Genomic DNA, 16,943 nt, shown 5'->3' on the forward strand with positions numbered 1-16,943 from the left:
TCTGCGCGAGCCGTGCTTTCGCGTAGGAAATAATTAACCTGCACAGGCGGTAAATTTAAATTGCGAGGAACGGCCGGCACCGTCCGCAACTACCGAATATTTATTATCCAATCCAATTATCGCAAGCAGCTGGAAATTAGAGGGAGCATTGTTGGAGGGAAACGGCGAGCCGAGGACTCGTCTTTCGCCTCCTCGTTTCATAGTTTAATGCTTTGTTACGCCGCGGAGATCGATAAGGTAAACTAATATCTTTCGGCGGGGCCGTGGCCGCGTCGGCCGCGTCGGCCGCGTCGGGAACGCGCAACGGAAGAAGAGCGAGGCTGACTCGTAATTAGTTCTTAATACGACTTGCGGAGCGCGCGGCTCGGCCAAATCGGCCCGGGATTCCAAAGTTTCGAGCAGTCCTTGAAAATTTCAGCGCGCTCGCGCGAATAGAGCGAGCCAAGAGCGGACCAAGTTCTCCGCGTGACCCTCGCAGCCGGCCCCGGAATCACGTTCAAAAGTGCATGAATGCAGAAACATACCCGGCCGCGTCACGCCATGCTATGCCATATCACGCCAGGCCACCTCAAATGGAATGCATTGATTATGCAGACTTATCTCACGCTCCGCGAAGCGTGCCCACCTTTTGCAACGTTCCACCGATCTCGGAATAATTGAGACGGGCGAGCCCGCCCGCGAGTCGCGAGACCGCCGACTAATTTACCCCGAGAGTCTCGACGTTGCGCCCAACCGACCCTGTCGCGACCCCGAGCCACGTCGCGCCGTTTTCCCCGACAATCTGGACAAATTTCTTTCGACGAAACGCCACCGGATATACCCTGAAACCGTTTTTACCCCAACGACGATATTTAGATCGCATTTGGGGACGGAACAAATTTTTCCACGCTCGTATAGCTCTTTAGGGGCCAAGCAGCGTTCGTGTAAAAAATGTTCCAACGTCTTGGACGGTTCAAAAGGTATATCGGTTTCGAGTTTGCGGGCCACTGAGCCGGCTCGCGTGACCGAGTCGTGACCACTCGTGACGTATCCATGACCGCGTTTCTGCGTCAGCATGACCGGCCAGAACCCAGCCCAGCGACTTTCGAATCGGGCGAAATATCGAAAAATTGTTTAAACAAAAGTTGCTCGGTTTCGCAAAACTAAGTAATTATTATACTAAGTAATTCTTCGGTAGATGTTCGCTTTACCGGAAACCGAGATTAACCGAACGCCACTTTTCCTCGGACGACAGACGTTGCGAATCCTTCGTCTAATAAATATTTAATGGCCGAGCTACATCCCGCGTCGCTTGATTCACGTTTTCTTGGCGCGGCAATTTTTCCGGTCGCGCGCGCTCGATGATAAATTAAACAAAAGCGTCTGTCCGCCGGCATTGTCGCGTGAAATGGAAAAAAACCGGGATGCCGCGGCGTTCTCATCCGCTACCCGGACGACTGCTGTCGGTTATCTCGGCACGTTTACATTTTACGTTCGCCGAATTCGGCGATACGTCGGCGAGAATATGAAAGCGCGGCAATGTTTTTCGGCGAGCTGTCGAGGACTGGGGGAACGCGGGCGTCTTATAATGGCAGGCGGGGAGCGGAGAGCGTCGGAGCCGGGGAAATCGCGGCGAGATCGACCGAGGTCGCGGAAAGACAACATCCGAAGACTAGAGCAAGATCAACTGCGGAGAATCGCAATGGCGGGAAAGCCAAATATACGGAGACCCCGAGGAACAACGGGCGACACGCTGCCGCGAATGTTGGATATTGACTTCCAGCGCGCAAGTCGAACGCTACAGGACTCGATGCAGCGCGCGGAAATAGAAGGGGCGAGCTAACCTACACATGTTAGAGCCATCCGAATCCTCGGGACCTTCTCTCGCCTTCGATTCGTCCATGTGTAAACTTCTAAATCAAATCCTCGTCTTCGTCCGCCTCGCGACCAGAATTTTTCGTGCGAGAAACTGCAGCCCTCGTCGAACCCACGAACTTCCAAAAATTGGCCAGGTACCCAAATACCTCTCCCAGCTTCTCACGGAAATTCCGTTCGGGCTGATCCCCCGGGAACGATTTCTATCAACTACTCGATCGTTCCGGTATCTTTCACAGCCATTCGCGTCGCGAATGTCTCGAAGTCTTAGCTCCGGCGCGCGAAAGCGTGCTCAACAATCCGGATTGCACGGACGTCGTGTCTCTCGGCAAGAAAGGGTTCAATTCTGACGCGAAAAGAGCCAACATTCGCGTTTCAAAGGCATCGCGGAGACGAAAGAAGGAAACGGCCGAGATTCCGAGGCGGTCCCCCGAACCGCAAAAATTTGTCTAAAATTATGCGCGAGGAGTTACAATGGAAAGAATCGCGGCGAGTAGACAATGAATTTAAATGAACCAGGAGCGCTCGCTGTCTCGCGAGAGGGAAAGTTCCGCGGAGCGTGGGAGGAGCCGTAAATTCGGCCCTCTAAAAAGCAGAATAGAAGTTATTTACGAGCGGACGTAACAGCCGAACAAGCAGCCGAGAGAAGAAAAGAGGGACGTAGGAAGCGGAGAAAATCCGGTTGAAAAGGGAGGATACTCCTTTCGCCGTGAAATTTCGTTACTCTCGATACACACGCGATCCTCTCCGAATCCTTGGACACTCCGCGTCCACTGTCCTTTTATTTCCCTCTTAGCGCCGGCTCCCGTTTACTCTTTACCGAGGCGCGCCCCCACCCCTTCCCCGTTCGTCAACAATTCACGTTCCACCGGCGCGGCGTCGACGTCGACGCCGACGTCGACGTCGGATCGTCCACGTACACACGGAGGGACGCGGATTTTTGCAGATCCCCGGGAACGCTGTTGTTCCTGGAGAGATCCTTCCCGGATCTTTCCCTGGACGTTCGAACATCTGTGCCTCGCGCGCTGTTGCGCCCGGGAATTGCGGTTGTCTTGTGCAGTTTATAATGTCCCGGCCAAGTTACCGAAGTTCTTGCAGCTGCCGGGGACGTCGTGATTTATAGTACTTTTAACAGATTTCGCGTGTGTCGGCCAAACTTTCCGTATCGCGGCCGGGCTTTCGCTTGTTTGTTGCTACCCTCGTCCAAACCCCGCCATGTCCAGCCGTGCCGGATAATTTGCATGCTCGATTCCGCCGAGCAAGATAGCGCGGGAGAAATTAAAAGTTCCTCCTCCGGAACGCCGACGAGGAAACCGCGCGCGGACCATCCTCTTTTAACCACCGTAGCAGAGTCGCCTCGGTCGTTTAATCATAGGATTGCCTATGTTGCTGCCAATATTGCACCGTATCTTGGAGAACAATGCACACGTCGCAAATACAATCTGTCTTGCGAATCGAGTCGGACGAAAGAGAACCGTCTATTCTCGAAAATACGGCACAACATCGGCGGTTCCATATGTCAGGCAGTCTAAAGGTTGCAGCGCGCTAATCGAAAAATTATACAGCAAAACGAACGTTTGAAGCGGCAGGAGGAAGCACGAACGGTTCATCAAGGATTGCCGGACTCCCCTTCATTTGCATCCGTATCGTCCGCGCTAATTCTCCGCAGTCGTTGCATTTGATCTTGTACACGAATCGCAATCGAGAGAACGAAGAGCGGAGGGAGCTCGCTAAACACCGACGAGCAAACTCGCAGGAGATTTACCGGGCGGGGGACAGACCGAGCGAGCGGGGCGATAAAACGAAGCAGAGGATCGACGATCGACGGCCGTGAGATCGTAAAACTCGATCGCGACAATGGCTCGGGATCGGCGGGACGTTTCTCTCGGCGGATGTCTCATTTTCTCGCGGTAGAACGGCGGCGAAGCAACCGAATAATAGCGGCGGGTCTCTCGCAACGAGCACGCTTTATGAATTCCTCGACGGGGCGACTTTCATAAAACATTCACGTTCTCGGAACAGCCGGGACACAAGAGGGGGCAGAGAGCGAGGGAGAGAGAGAGAGAGAGCGAGAGCGAGAGAGCGAGTCGGGGCCATAGGTCGCAGCGAGTCGGTGCATCGCCGCCACGCGGACCATAATCTTTTCTTTTCGTATTCTCGACGGGTCCGAGCCGTCTCCGCCGTTTCGAAATTACGCGCGGCAGGAAAAACCTCGGGTTTCGTATTCCTCGTGCTCCCTCGGCCGTAAAAACGGAGACCGGGGACGGAAAAGTGCACGCGCTCGCGGGACCAGACTCGGCCCCGGCTGGGCAAACACGCGGAAGCAACAATTTTTTACGAGAGACACGCGGACCAGAGCGCGCTCGAGAGTTCTCTCTCGATGGGAGAACCGGCGCCCCGCCGCCTCCTGCCGCCTCGTGCCGCTTCGAGCCGCGTAGCCGGCTTGCACCACAATGTTGCGTCAAAATCAAGCGACTCGTGACAAAAATCAGATAAACCGACGCTACCTTTTTTCACGTGAAAGCCGAATCGTAAAACGAGAGAGAAATTGAGAGATTTTAATGCGAACATTTTTTTAACCGGGATTCGTATCAAACTGGAAGCGTTCCATCGATATTCTGATTTATTCAATTCCGCGTGCACTTGGATTTTTTGTCACACGTTGTACATCATTTTTCCGTAGATTTTGATACGGTGTTTTACAAATTCCGTTATCAAAAAGAAACGAACGCGACAACGTTCACAGGGAACAACGGGGAGCGTGCAATCGAAACGCCTGTGGTATTCTACATTTTGTGTTTAACGAAAGAAAAAAACTTTTATCAAAAGTTCTTTGGCTTTTCAGGAACTTTGTAATTTCGCCGGAACGTGTGTCGTCGCGACCCGGATGATCCGCCGGAAACGATCGTCCGCGGACGCTCCAGGGAAATGCATTCGCCGGCCCGCAATCTTTTCTAAAGCGCCACCCCCCGCCCTCTCCCTGGCCATGCTGAACCCCGTACGCCAAGTATCTGTCCACTCTTTTCGGGAAATTGTGTATTATCTAAATTGCGTTTGCGGAGTCTGGCTGACGGGCCGCCAGAAAACCGGCTGATTCCGCCGACGACTCTGGCTTTCGTTATGCATAGGGTGCACGAGGAAATAGGAATCTCGGCGATGTGCTTGGAACGGTTCCGAGAACGGCCCCGCGAACGTACTTCGCGAACATTTCCTCGAGAAATTTTTGAAATTCGAGAAGATATCATCGCTATTCTCGAATTCGGAAATCTTTCCTGCTGATTCCACGGGATAACGTTCAAAGATGTCACTTTCATGGATTCTGTATATCCTGCAAAAACGAAGTCCTCGGGAGCTGACCGCAACGAAAAAGTATGGTGGAAAAAATATTTCTGCTATATTCACCCTATAAATCTTGTATAAATTAACACCGGCTGTCGCGGAGGATTACCAACGTGAGAGCAAGTTTCAGAAGTTCAGTCTACAGTTTGAGCATCGCAGGATATATCTCGATCCATAATAACACCTCGGTTTTAAACAACTTTTAAACGCACATTTTTCACCAGAAACTACACAGCGCGGAAGGGTATGATTCGGTTACGCGCAAGATGTATTGTTCGCTTGCCCCATTATTTAAGTTTACGAGCGGTTAAAGCGTCTCCTCGAGCAGGAGATCGTTTTCCTAATGTAACTTTCGTTGGTCTATGTATATTAATGCTCCTCGAACCGGACAAGATTCTGGGGCCAATTACCAACGAGCGAGCGGGTCCGGGGCACTTCTGACATTATGTTTAAAGACTATAGAAATTGAATAGGCGGCCAGCTAGAGTATTCCATAAATATGAGATGGTCGCCACGGATCACGGAATCCGGAGTTGGAGGGTCCGAATGCCTGCCTCCCTAGGATCCTAAAATAATACTGTGACGGCCCAGGCGTGAGTTTCGAGCCCGTATCTTAAGGTCAGCGTCGAAAGTGTGCGTCGGTGTGCTATTCATTTTGCGAAGGATCCATTCCGCTCGGTAAGGTACCGCCGAAACTTTCGGGGATGTTGAGCACGGTTCGCAGTTGCAGCGCCTTAAGCCGCGCCCGCGTCCGCGTCCGCGCACGGTCTTCGGTTTTTGTCGGGCCGGCTTTGCTGCTCCCCGGCTGGACGGCAGCTTTTCAGTGGCACGCGGCGTTTTCAGCAGCCTTTCGAGCCGCAAGGCCGAGCCGACGAGCACGCGGCTTTAGAAACAAGAACATTGTTTCGAGATGATCTAGCCACGCGACGAGGACCGACGGGGGTTGTTTTTTAACAACCGAATGGCTCGAATCTAACACGAATCTCTTCGTCGACTTTTATTTCAATGCTGAACTGCTCGCAGGCCGATCCGTTCGCCTTCAAATTCCGATAAATAACGATTTTGATATTCAGTTCCGCCGCTGATAACGCAAAGGACAATTTCGTGTCGCGAAAAGATGGGAAGTCGGTGAAAATGACTGTCTCCGTGTTCAGAAGGGTGTCGCCTAGTTCGCGAGCCGCGACTATCATTTTGAACGGCGGAATAAACGCGACAAAGCGGCGGACGGATCAGTCGTCGGGCAAAATGGTCCACGAGGCATAGAATCCTTAATCGTTCCCGATTCAAAGCTTCAGCCTTTCATTCTACCGATTGTTTCTCTTTTACGCGGATCCGGTAGAATGATTTTTCAGGAGAACGATGACGATGGTCGGGCCGCGGTAGAGTCGTCGGCGTGTCATTTTTCAAGTGTCGGGAACGGTGAGCTGAATTTTTCAGCAGCCCTGACGAGATAGATAGGTAGGGGCGAGGGTGAGAGAGCATCGGTTCGGATCACGCGCGGCGCGGCTTATATTTCTACGCGCGAGGATCGCCGTAAACAACAGCCGCAGCCCGCCAAAGACCGTTCTACCGGAGCTTTTTATTTATAAGGGGATCGATACAATGTGTTCCGTCGATTACATGGAAGGGCGAACGGCGAACGGCGAGCGGGCAGCGGGGCTGCCGCGGCGGAATCCGTGCGCCGACCGAAATACTCCTCCGCCGTCGCCGCCGCCGCCGTCGCCGCCGTCCCGTGTACATATTTCCTTAAAGAAATTCAATTTACCCTTTCTCCAGGTTGTCGCACCCCATTCCGTCCCCTTTAATACCGGGTCGGGGAAGAATATTAAATCGGATAAGCTGCATTCACCGCCGGCGGAAGGAGCGGAAGCGAGAAAAGAAGAGGTAGAGAAATATAAAGGCCGGGAGGGGCGGGGAGGGACGGGGGGGAGACGGGATGAGTCGAATGGAAAGTCTTCCAGTTAAAAACTCGAAAGTCAACGTATCGCCGGAGAATTAGAAAGCGGGTTGCGCGGGGCAGAAAAAAAATGGGACAAGGCTTCGAGGGTGCGCGCGAACTCCTCCTCCTCGGGGTGCGGGAGCGAGCACGCGACCGCGCCGCGACCGCGAGAAACCCTCTTCGCCGCCCCTCCGGCCGACGCCGTTCCTCTCCCGCGGCGGACAAAGACGAGAAGGAAGACGGATGAGATGGAGGAGAGAAAAAACCGTAAATGCGTTGACCCGCCCCGACGGCACTCCATTGCTTTTCAACGGAACGCCGGCGTTGAAACGTCAGCGTTTCTCGAAAACGGTCCTCCGGCGAACGAAATTATGACCGACTCCCGCAAACTGTAACACATTACGGACGGCCCATGGGCGCAGGGCGACCATCTCTCCGCCCTCATCCGTCCCACGTTCTGCGAAATTTCTCGCGTCGCGCCGCGCCGCGTGCAAGAGGCTCTCGTGCCGTGACGCTCGCCGCGCGCTATTGTCCGCGTCCGAAGAGTAGTCCTGACGGCGAGCGTAAAAAATGCACGGCGACTGCTAGACCGCGGAGATTAGATAGAACGAGGAGTGCGGGACTAATTCGTGGCATAGTTCAAAGTCGGTGAACGTTGTCGGAGCGCAACGAGGACAGAGGCATTCCATTAGCGACGTCGACGCGTCGGTTTGAAATTTGTCGACTAAACATTTCTGGCCGCTCCTGGCTCGCGCGGTCGATAAACGTCCCGAGACTCACCTCTCGTGGCCGGACATGTGCGCGCGTTAAGACGTTGACGCGAGGAAAATTCGACGCCGCGTTCTCCAGGTATAAGGAAGAATGCTATCGATTCGAACGCGCCGCGAAAATAACGACGCTCGATACCTGGTAAACGAACAGGAGCACGGCAAATGAAAAACAAAGGTAACGAGCAGCGTTCGTCGAACGGAAGAAAATCAAATACCGATACTGGGAAGTAGAGAACGGGATAAAAATCAAATAAAAGCGAGCATGATAAGCGAATGGCTCAATTAGTCGGCAAACAAGCGACGGGTAAATAAATCGGCCGAGCTTTCGGATCGGCCCCGATATATGTAATTGCTGCAGGCAAGAACGGGGGAAAAAAGGTAATATCTCCTGTTTTCCAAAAATTCAAATCGACGATTGCCACGAGAAAAAAAATTCCCTTCGCCGTGGAAATCGATTCTAATGAGATTACGTTTGGCACGATTTACCCGGGGACTCGCGTACGATCTAGCCAAGACTAATTAATTTCCCTTTCCATTTGTCGAGCGCAAGATAAGCCGTTCCGTGGGTTCTGGCATTGTTTGGTCTGCCATGGCATTAATCCAGGCCGCGTCTCGGACGATAATTTAAACTGGCCGGCACGCGGCGTGGCGCGACGTGGCGCGACGTGGCGCGGCTGGTCCGCGGACGCAGCGACCGTTGTTTCGACGAGAGCGCGACGCGGTTTTGCGAGTGGGAACAATGGTGCTCCACGAGGGCAGAGAACGAGAGGCGGCAGAGGTCCCCGTGATTCGACGCGCGCCTTAGCTCGCCGATCGATTCGTTAATAAAGCGACAATGAACGCGACCATGTTCACGGCGACGGTTCCGGCAACCCGGCTGCCCCCCCCCCCCCCCCCCGGGTTTGTCTTTATCGCTGTGGCAATCGATAGAGCTTAATTGACTCGAACATGAGAGAGCATTCGTACGTTCCGCCGTTACATCGGTTTCCTCCGGCCCTCCCACGCCGAGCGACGAACCGGGTCACGGTTTCGACTGTTCCGAAATTTTCGAGGGAAACGTTCCGTGGTAACTGGATCGCGCGCGCGGTTTCCATCACGCTCCGGGGCTTTCCCCGGCGAAGAATCCACGGAAATCTGATCGTTCGTAGAAAAACGATTCGACCGAATGTAGTCCGTCATGCTTTTAACTACACGTTCGACGAACTGATCGCCCTTTTTCCCCATTTTTTTCCGCTACACTCGAAATTGCGCGCATCTATTAACAATCTAGGAAGCAAGCGTCTCCCTTTCTCGTTCTCTCTCCATTCTCCGTTTCAAATGAAACAATTCAACGTCTGAACGCAATCTGGTACCACGTTTAGGCAACGCTAACAGCAGCGTTTCGTGTTTCCTTTTATCAAAGTAAAAAGCACACGGGTCATTCTGTTTTTCAGCGATTTTCATCGCCGCGCACGTCCGACGAATTTTTACAATAATCTCGCAACGTCGATAATTGGAAGTTGAAAGATTTGCTAGACGTCGATTCAACGCGCGTTACGCAAACCGAGTTTTTGCAATTATTTTGCAGCGAACGCGTATCGCCCGTGCCAAATTGTTTAATTTCGATCGGTGAAATTGTAAACTTTATTGCAAAAACTCATCGGGCTCGTATTATGATGAAAATCGCAACAAATTTGGACAGGTACGTTTTCATTCGCGTTGGGATGATGCGCGCGATGATAAACGATACAGTGTTTAATAAGTTCGAGAAAGAAAGATACGCCTCCAGCGTAATAACGAGGCGAATAACGAGTTTGTTGAATCGTCGAACGGACCGAATGAAAAGTCGGGGAAAAAAACGGCTGGGCAGATAACGCGTTAAAGGCAAGATAGAAATGGACGTTCCGCCGATGCAACGGTTCGCTGTATTTTCCTCCACGCTGTTTCGAGGAAATAACACGGGACGAAAGGAAAGCGCCTCATTGATATACGGGGAATAATTTCAATAATTTGTATTACGTATTTTTCCCGGGCAAAACGCGCAGCCTTTGCTTTCCTCTCCGCGGAGCTTCTTTATTTGGAATATTCAGTTTCGCGGGGCTCCGCAGTTGCCCAGCTGTTTCATTTCGTGTTTACCTTCCCGCTTTGTATTCCGGGAAAATAACGCGTCCGAGAAGACTTTCATTTATTTCATTCCATTTCATTTCGTCGTTTATTTATTCTAGATCGCGTCGCCGAGCTGCAACTTCTCCTTCGGATCGAATCTTCGGAATAGAAAAAACGAGGGAAACGAGAGGCCGGGACGAGTCCGCTAAACGGGCCGAAAAGCGCCGGAAGTGGGTAGAGACACTTCCGCGTCCGCGAACAGAGGAGGAACGCAGCGCGCCGGCTCTCGGATAGAGACGATTGGTTGCACAATGGGCCGCGTAAACGGGTTACCGCGACACGGGTGTCCCGTGATTTAAATCATCGAATATGCAACGGTCCATTATCCAGGCTAAAACTGACGAATTAAACCTCCAATTACGCGGCCGATTAATGACCGTCCGGGCGCGGTCAAGCATCGGGGGAATTTTTCAACCGGGCCGTCGCGCCGCGCCGCAACGATTCCTCTTTCTTTTTTTTTTTTTTTTTCTCGTTCGGCCGACGCGCGTGGCAAACATTAAACCAAGCTCCGCCGGAAACGAGAAATAACTGTCGGCGATTAATCATCCGGTTTGAAAAACCCAGAAACATCGAATTCCGGCGGTCGACGGCGACGAACGAAAAAAGAACGGCGAGAGAAATTGGAACATCGACGAGAATCCAGCTCGAATCGTCTGTTGAATATTTCAATTGTGCCGGCCGATTCTCTGGAATAATTTATTCGTGATCGGTGGGCGGCTCGCGCGCGCGCGCGCGCTCTCGCGCGGTGTTTCGACTGCCGCTGGCCGTACGGCATCGCCGAAAACGTTACGGGATCGATAGTCTTTTCGACCGGCCAGGATCGGCGCGATACTAGAAATAGAATTTTTCCGGTGGCCTGGCCAGCCGATTTGTGACAGCCGTCGGCCGTCCGACAGCGAAATATCGCGTCGCCGATAATGATACACGGCGCGGCCGTGTTTTAATCAGAGCCCCGAACACGATTGTAATCCTTTGATCGCGCCAAACCCCTGGTTACATCGAATCGAACAAGCCGGGCAGATTTTGCGCTGCGCTTGACAGTTGATACGCTGTTCGGCCGTGCTTTGGGCCATGTTTTTGCGATCGGAAGTTTCAGAGCTGCTCGCAAAACATCTTTGCATCGGCGCGTTTATGGCCGACAGTTGCGGCGACGACGACGACGTCGAATTAAAATTCTGTCGTGCCGATTCGCGACGATCGAGCGAATCGATCGGAGCTTGGCGTCGATCCTGTGTCGCGAGAAATAAGAGCACGCTGGAAGAAGAAACAGCCAACGTTTAATCACGCCTACTAATGCCGTCGATTAGCCGGACGATCGGTTTTGCATATTTATGAGAAGAGCAACGCGCGCGACGAGCCGAGCGTCTCGCGTGCCGGGTAAGAACGAGGTTGCCGGAAGATTGAGCGATTATTACCGCTCGAAGATCAATCGCCTTTAACCCCTAATTTCGTTGGCGTCGTAACTCTCTCTCCCGCCGAGTCCCGTCGAATCTCGTAGACTGCGGACATCGTGCCTTTCCGATAAAAACCAGAACACGAGCCGATCGAAGCAGAGCGTCGGAAGATCAGAATGTTCGCTCGTTGGTCGAAGACAGGCCCAGGGTTAAAGTCGCTTAATTGAATTTACAGCGACGCTAGTCTATTTCTGAAGATGCCTAAATCCGTTTAAGCCTTTAACCCCCAATTTCGCGGCAGCCGAACCTAGAGCCGATCGAGTGAATGCACGAGCGTGGCATGGATGAACCGGATTAGCAAAACAGGGTGGCGGTAAATCAAAAAATGAACAGAGTCTAACAACCCTTGGTGGGGAAAACCCGAGTCCGTGAACGCTCCATTAAATTTAAAACCGGACTGGGCGGACCTCGCGCATTGATCAGGCAAAATAAATACGTTGGCGCAAGATAGAGTGGCGGAGAGTCAAAATTCGATTCGACGGTGCTTGCCGAACGTTTAATCGCGTTAGCAACGAAGGTGGACTATTTTCGAGGAGCCTGTAACCTCGATCTCGCGACAATCGCAAATGGTTCCAATTGGTTCCAACAGACTCCGCGGTTTCGCCCGCTTGCGAGAAAAATGAGCAAATGGCTTTCCCAGACGGGTGAAACGGAGTGGCAGAAAATCAAAATGCGAGAGCGGTCCTCGGTGGAGGACGGACGGACAGAGGGTTAACAGACACCAAAATGAATTCACGGCGAAGGTCGTCTATTTCTGAAGAAGAGAAGTCGAGTCTCTCTTGTCACCATTTGCGTAATTACAGGGAATCCAGGGACGCGCGGGGGCCGACTGCATTTCAATATGCGTTCGCGAAACCCGCCTATCCCAGCGTCGGACACTTTCTTTTCAAGAACGGCGCGCGGAGTCTTTTCGCTGACAGGAAATCATTTCGCAGACAATACTCACGGTGAATCCAGCGCCCCGCTTTCAATAGTCGTCCAGTTCGCCTTCTGTTCGAGCGGCGAGCGTCGCGTGTCCGCCGCGCGTCACATTTTTGGTCGTCCGTTCCCAGTAATCGGCCCTTCGATCGGGTCAGACTCCTTGCCCCTGGCGGCTCATCAATTCCTATCGTTGATTATGTCGCCTGCGCACACCGAAAACAGAAGGAGGGAGGCCGTCAGAAACCAGCCAAGTATCTACGCGATCACGAATATCTTGCTCCGTTTCGTCGCGTTATTATATGTATTTCGGGGCTTGGAGAACGCCGCGATATCTCGGCTTTGGTTCTGCAAAGATTATCGGAGCTATCGAACTGCATTGTATCGGTTCGGTACCTGGCTATTTCCCCGGTTCAAGCGTATCCAACGTTCCCAAGGTACTGCAAAGATGCGATCGTATCTTTGTCGCATTAAACACGGAATCCATGCATGCAACAGCTAGAGAACACACGTGCTACCTATTTGTTACGTAAAATAGAAATGTAACCACAATGCGCGTACAATTCCCGAACTAGAAAGATAAATGTTGTAGAACCGAAACCAATGTTATTTTCTGTTTTTTTTTTTCATCATATTAAAGGTCTGAGATTTTTTTCAGCTCACGATAACTGTTGTCATATTTCATCGCTGGACCAGCAGCCTCCGCGGCAAAAATTCAGCAAACGCGTAATTGAAATCTGTCAATTTTGAAATTGATACGCCGCCGAGGAAATGTTGACGGGTTGTTTGAAGAATTTTTCGCAGCGAAGATCGAGCTGCGGTGCATTAATGATATTTGCCTTTGTAAACATTTCCTGCAACTTCGACGATTAATAGGCTCCCGTATAAAATCTAATATCGCGGGGAATACTCGTCGGGCCATCTGGAAATATCGGAGCGGCGCGCCCAGACGATATTTGTTCGGGCAAACGCTTTCTACAATTTTAACAAATAGTACACTATTTTACGAGATCTAATACCGGAGGAAATATTCATCGGGTACCCGGAAAAATTGCTCGCGGTGAAAATCGAGCTCATACATTACTGATATTTGTTGATGCACACGTTTTTCCAGCAGTTTGAAAAATTCATGGGTTATTTCACGATCCCCGATGAAACCGAGGAACATGTTTGCGCATTAATGTATATACTATTTCACGGAATACGGTATTTTTGTTTGGGATTCTTTGGCCCACGGTCTGCTCCGCTTTATCAAAATTTGGAAAAGAATTTACGCGAAAATGATAACCGACTCTCGAATCGAGATAAAATTCTAATCCTTCCTTGCCAAAATGGAGAGTAATATTATATAGTTAGTCGGTCTATTTGCGACACGAGCGTTCGTACTTGTAACCGGTTATTTAAACGGGCCTCGTTCGCAGTTTTCTCGGAGAGTAGTCGCGCATCGGAGGGAACAAGCGCCCGAAGATTCTGTTATCAGACACGAGGTTGCAGCGTCCGACCGGGGTCAAGTTTACCCAGGCGATTGGTTTAGCGTAGTTCCGTATCGGCCGACAACGTCGTCCAGCTGTTTCTACGCCAGCGGCTCGGAAATTTCGTTTCGCCTTCGGCTCCGGTGCAACCGAATAGGATTTCGTCGCGGCCGAGACAGGGCGGGTCGGTGCCGGGCCGGGTCGGGCCGGGCCGGGCCGGGCCGAGCACGGAATCGGAAAACGGGACGCGGAACGGGCCGAACAGGGGCGAGGGAAAATTTAATTCGGGTCTTAACCCAGTTCCGGAAGAATGCTTGCCGAGTAGGATTCCGAAACGACCGTCGATACGGTTTGCATCCGGCACGAGGACGTGTCGAAGTGGCTCGTATCAGCAAACTAAAAGCACTCGAGGCAGAAGGATGGAATGCGACTGTCTCTCCGAGGCTGTCTCTCGAGGCTGCGCAATAGTCGTCGGCGAAATCTCGTCAGCCACTATACTTTTCATTTCGCGGGGAAAAGGAGCTTCCGGCGAAGCTATAACCGGATCGGCGCAGTCGAACGAGCCGCCGAACGGGGACCATGGATCCCCGACCATCCGAGCACCGATCTGCCGTTTAATCCTTGCGTCGGCAATCGGAGTCCTCGGCTACCGATCTATTTTATTTTCAAAATTCGCCCCCTTGCGTTCCCTCTTCTTCGTTTTACCGTCCTTTTCCATATTCATCATTTTCCGGCCCAATAATATGAAAAAATACCGTTTCAAACCCTTCGCTTCGTACGCCGGGTGTATGCCGGCTGCACAACGAGCGTGTAAGCAGGTTTGAAACGTAAAACTTCCTTAAAATGATTTCCATAAATATGTTCCCTCGAGCGTGCGTGGACGCAAGAGTAGCTTAAAAAAAAAACGAGGATTTGAAACGTTTCCGCGATATCATGTCAGAAAATATAAAATGAAAGCATAAACGAACTGGAAGCGGCTACCCGGAAACCCGGTGTCCACGAAAGGGTTAAACATTTTTGAGGTGCTTCGACCTAGCTTTTCCGAGAGGAAAAACATCGCGGACGCGGGCGTCGGAAATTTTCACAAATTTTCACGCAGCGGAGGCAATTTGCTCGAAAAATGCTCGGAGTGTTTTCAGTTTTTTTAGTTGTTCCATTTTCTTCGTCGGTGATCCAACTTTCTCGGATGAACAATTTCAAGCGCAACTCGGCAAATCTTAACCGTAACGACTGTGGGGGGAGGGGGCTGTGCGCCACAGACTTTTGTCGTTCCTTCGGTTTAATTTGTACAATTCGTACCGGAATCCGCGTTTCAAAAGGCTGTTGATGGCTCGGCCAGACGAAACGTATGCAAATGAACGTAACAGCTGGCCACGCGCAGTGACAGCTGCCCTGGCACGAGTCGGACGAGTGGTCAATACCGTCTTCGCCACGGATTTGCGCAGGAGACGGCACCGTGTCGAAGGGTTCGCGCGGCAGCTGTAATTAGCCTCGCGGGCGAAAGGATTATAAATAAGCCGCGTCCCCGGTATTTATAAAAATATAAATCCATCGCGCGATCCACGGGGGGCCGCCGTTCCGCGGTGCTCTGATCCCGGGGATCCGACGCACGGCACTCGCCGAATAAGCAATCGCCGTGCAGCAGCGACGGGGACCTGTTCGAGCGCGTCCATAAAAGCAGAGAGTGTATCGCCGATTCCACGTTCTCCAAAGTGAAAGAAAGAACGAGTCACGGGTACAGAGATCGCTCGGCGGATAAAGGATCGCGAATTAAAGAAGGCAAACAGTTCGGTGAACGAGGGTCTTAAACAGGATCCTACGGGATCTTAGATCCTCCTCCCCCCCGTGGCAAATGGATCGCGAAGGGCCGATCTTTGGAATCGTCCACGATTACGTGCCCCGGCAGTATCTTTCTCTCGCGTTTTACAACCGTCGGACTCCGACGGTCCTGCTCCCTTTACGAGCGGACACGCGGCGATGCAGCAATCCGACGTCCGATCGGATCCTCGTAAACCGTTCGACATCCGAGTGAATTCGATGGACGATGATGGTGAGTCAATCATTCCCGCGAAGCTTTCTGCGAAATAATTCTGTCGAGCAGAAGTCGCTCTAATTCGAGCGATCCACCTGATATAAAGTAGTTTAAAAGGATCTATCGATAACGATGGAGAATATAGTGGAAAAAGAATCGAGAGAAAACGACCGATCCGTTAACGATGAGTTGGAATTCGGCGGGAGTGACATCGCGAGCAAAGTGGTCGATCGATGCGTCGCCTGGACTAATTACACGCAAATAATCCAATTTGCGGGGGTAACGGGCTGATTATTAATGCTCCCAATTGCGGATACGCGGAACGAATACGCGTTGTTCGGACGGGTCGTCGCGGCAAATAAATTATCAAACGGTGACCGGCGGCGGAAGGTTTGTTTATTCGTTTTGTATCGGAAACGCGCGGCCGGGTTTACGTACGAAATTTTCTATTACCGTCGTCCTCGATTCGATTAATCAAAGCGGATCCGCGGCATAGCCATAAAACGAGCAAGCAAATGGAATTTGTTTCCCGTTGGCGACCGCGTGCCATGGAGCCATCCTGGAATATCGACTGGCTTCGGCCGAATTCGAGCGGGCTCACTACTCGGCTCGCGCCGCGCGATTCGACGCGCCGAGCCGCGGCGACGACGACCGAAACGTGTCGCGGAGCTCGCGAACCGCATCACGCGGCCGTCCGCATCGCTTGCCGGATAACGCAAACATCGCAGCCGTGTTTACGAATTCGTCGGGCGCGCGCGCGAAACGTGCGAAATCACTGTGTTTCGACGCGGACGAAGCGTTGCCGGTGCGAGCAGGATCCCCTCGAACCGGACCCCCGATATCGCTCGCCGTACGATTTGTCAATTTGCCCGGCTCGTTTTTTCCACCGTCCTTTTTGTTTCAGTCCGTCGTCCATCTGCCGCGCGCGTCCCGCAATCACGATCCCCGAAATGAATGTTGAATACCCGCCGGGAATCACAGTTTCACAATTTTATGCGCGCGTCCAACGACCTGTCGCGC

General features: G+C 52.1%; 1 protein-coding gene across 1 annotated transcript in view; it reads right to left on the minus strand.

The window, feature by feature from the left end:
- Oct-tyrr (Octopamine-Tyramine receptor) overlaps positions 1-12,520 on the minus strand; it is a 44,020-nt gene extending 31,500 nt beyond the window's left edge. Inside the window, exon 1 of the mRNA XM_078192817.1 lies at positions 12,448-12,520. The gene's annotated coding sequence lies outside the window, so the exon portion shown is untranslated. The remainder of the gene's footprint in view (positions 1-12,447) is intronic.
- Between the last annotated feature and the right edge of the window lie 4,423 nt (positions 12,521-16,943).

Source organism: Augochlora pura, chromosome 10 (assembly GCF_028453695.1).
Source record: "Augochlora pura isolate Apur16 chromosome 10, APUR_v2.2.1, whole genome shotgun sequence".
Lineage (NCBI taxonomy): Eukaryota > Metazoa > Arthropoda > Insecta > Hymenoptera > Halictidae > Augochlora > Augochlora pura.